The sequence below is a fragment of the Rhinopithecus bieti genome, unplaced genomic scaffold (genome assembly GCF_001698545.2).
Source record: "Rhinopithecus bieti isolate Rb0 unplaced genomic scaffold, ASM169854v2 scaffold_48016, whole genome shotgun sequence".
NCBI classification, from domain to species: domain Eukaryota; kingdom Metazoa; phylum Chordata; class Mammalia; order Primates; family Cercopithecidae; genus Rhinopithecus; species Rhinopithecus bieti.
Window position 1 is genome coordinate 140,437 of NW_016818939.1, and position 3,603 is coordinate 144,039.

The window sequence follows — 3,603 nt, forward strand, 5'->3', positions numbered from 1 at the left end:
TTTTTTTTTTTGAGATGGAGTCTCGCTCTGCCGCCTGGGCTGGAGTGCAGTGGCCGGATCTCAGCTCACTTCAGCTCACTGCAAGCTCCGCCTCCCGGGTTCACGCCATTCTCCTGCCTCAGCCTCCCGAGTAGCTGGGACTACAGGCACCCGCCACCTCGCCCGGCTAGTTTTTTGTATTTTTTTTAGTAGAGACGGGGTTTCACCGTGTTAGCCAGGATAGTCTCGATCTCCTGACCTCGTGATCCACCCGTCTCGGCCTCCCAAAGTGCTGGGATTACAGGCTTGAGCCACCGCGCCCGGCCATTGCCTTTTCTCTTTAAAGCCATAAGTAATAGCAGTAAATCTTAAGACAAAATGGTTAAGAGGGAAAAAAAACTATGAATGAGGAAGTACTAAATGAAGGGAAGTGCACAGGTTTTGGATGATGGACCAGATTCAGGGTCTGATAAAGTAAGATCAATCTACTTTATAACTTAACCCAATAAAAAGCCTTTTTTAAATTACAAGGGCCATGCTGATCTCTGTATCTTGCCAGTTTTAGTATATGTAGTGCCAAAGCGAGCACTAAAAAGTCTGTTTTTTTAAAACTAGATTGCACTAGAAAGAACCGCATGGGGTTTATTCTTCCCTCTTTCAAGAAACCTAATGAAATTGGGCTGAGATTCCAAGGAACTCCTGGAAAAGAGTTATCAGTACCAGAATGAAGGATCCTAGAGGGCAGAGCCCACCATTCTACCCTATTTATAGTGGTGAGAGGTAGGGCCTGCGCCTGCGTGAGCTTTAGTTATTCACTCCCGTGATAGTCCCAGCGTGGTCCAGTCTGAGAGGAAACGGAGGCAATGGGCACCATGGCACTTCACTGAATGCTGGTGTATTAGTCCATTTTCATGCTGTTGGTAAAGACATAGCTGAGACTGGGCAATTTACAAAAGAAAGAGCTTTAATGTATGTATAGTTCCACGTGGCTAGGGAAGCCTCACAATCATGGCAGAAGACAAGGAGAAGCAAGTCACATCTTACATGGATAGCAGCAGGCAAAGAGAGAGAGCTTGTCCCATTTTTAAAACCATCAGAGCTCGTGAGACTTACTATCACGAGGACAGCACAAGAAATACCTGCTCCCACAGTTAAATTATCTCCCACCAGGTCCCTCCCACAATACGTGGGAATTATGGGAGCTACAAGATGAGATTTGGGTGGGAACACAGAGCAAACCATATCAGCTGGGATGTAGGTACCACCAGGAAGATACATAGCCATCATTGTGTGCCTGCCCAGGCTTCAGCGAAGCAGGAAAAACTCTTGCTTTCCACTTCCTCATTTCCATTTCCTCTCCTTTCTCACTCACTTTTCTCCAAGTTTGTACATTTTTCTCACTTTTCTTCAAAGTTTGTACGGTTTGAAGATGATTTCCATGGAAGACTGTACAGAGCTACAAACTAGATATTGGAATGGATTTGAGGATCCTGCCAGAGACTGAAGATGCTGGCTCAGATTTATCTCAGAATAGAGTTTGGCTCACCCTACTTTCATTCAACAGCTTCACTCATTTAGACATAGCAACCCAACTTCACACCCTCCACTCTCACACTGTTAGAATGACCCTTTGGAACCTCAACTTTTGGCCTGCCTTGCTCCATCCCCTTTTCACAAGGGCGGGTTCGTTGTCTACTAGCAATCTTGACTAGGGCCTTGAAAGAGGATTGGACCTTATTCACAGTGGTCTAATGATCAAAGCAAGTCATTGTTAATACATCAGTGTTACTACCTTGCTATGCATGTAACACTGGAAAACAGCATAGTGCAGTCCATTTACCAAAACCAAATCTTACTACTAGTTGACCAACACCATGTGGTCCTGAGAAAAAATGTGTATAGAACAATCCCTTACTGCTGTATAAAACCATTCCTTGCTTAAGGATCACCTGCCTTTTGGTGTCTTTACACCAGTGATTGTCAACTTGGAATGATTTTTGCCCCTCCCCTCATGGAGATCTTTGACAATGTATGGACACATTTTTTACTGACACAATTGAGAGAATGCTACTGGCATCTAATAGGTCAGGGCCAAGGATACTGCTAAACATCCTTCAGTGCACAGACAGCCACATACACAAAGAATTTTCCCAACCAAAGTGTCAATAGTGCTGACATTGAGAAACTGCCTTAAAGAATCTTCAGGTGGGATTACATGGGAGGTTCTGTTAGCAGTGGCGAATCCATACAGGTCTGCAGCAACCTCAATTCTTGCCTCCTCAGAAGAAAGAATTCAAGGAGGCATTAGGCAATAGGAAAGACCAATGCAAGTTTTAGAACAGGAATAAAAATTTGTTTAAAAACTTTAGAGAAAGAACAAAAGGAAGGAAAGTCCACTTGGAAGAGGGTCAAGCAGGCGACTTGAAAGACAAGTGAGTGGTGTGACCTTTTGAATTAGGATTTTATATGTTGACAAACTTCCAGGGCTTGCATTTTTTTCTCCCCTAATTCTTCCTTTGGGGTAGGCTGTCTGCGTGTGCAGTTGCCTGCTAGCCCTTGGGAGGGGACCATGCATGGTGTGTTTATTGGAGTTGTACACATGCTCACTTGAGGCGTTCTTCCCTTACCAGTTGAATGTCCCTAGGAGGCCATACACCAGTTCACCTCTGCCATTTTTCCTCTTAATGCGCATGCTTGAGCCCACTTGTGCAACTCCTGAGATCTTATTGGGAAGCTGTTGACTACCAGTTTCAGGTTTTTCCTATCTGTTGGGAGACTGAATTTCCCGGGCACTGGTGGCAACCAATTATTATTTTAGAGAGGCAGTTAACAGCTGCGTGACCATCAACCGATGGTCACCTGACATTCTTTGTAGGGGTTCGGGCGAGTGCTCTCCTGCCCTGCTCATGATCGACTAGCTACCCACTGTAGCATTTCTCCCCTCAAGATTCCAAGACCTCAATTCTTTAGGAAAAATGGATGATCAGCCTTTCATAAATCCCTCCTGCTGATGGTGGGGCAGTGGTGGTGGTTCTGTGACTGTTGGCCTGTTGCTAGCTGTCAGGGAAGGAGAGTGGCTCCATGGGTTGATGAAAGCAGTATCCAGCCAGGTCCAAGGGAGGCAGGGGCAGAATTTTATCTCCATCGAGTATCCCTGATGGACATCTAGGGGTCCCCTGTAAGAGGGTGACTCTTGAATATTGAGAGGATGGTATCCCTCTCTGAGGATTATCTGGAGCTTGATGGCCTGAAGATGAAAATAGACAAATTGGGTTATTAGATTTAATAGAATATTAAAATGAAATAAGAAAGTGAAGACAGCTTCAAAAAATCCCAAGCCTGCCGGCACACCCATGTAACTGGTGGCCATAGTCATACCTGCCAAGACTTGGGTTTATTGGGTTGCTAGCCAATTCCAGTATGTGCCCAGAATTAGAATATTCATCCAGATTTGTACGTTACCCATCCCTTTTGTTTCTTCTGAGCTGCAGCCAGAGATCACTAGCTGGTTCACAGGAATGAGAGTTAGTCTAAATTGCAGAGAAAAACTCAAAAACAGCTGATGAGACTAGAATCTAAGAACAGGTATACCATAGTACTTGAAACATAATTTGCCAGGCACGG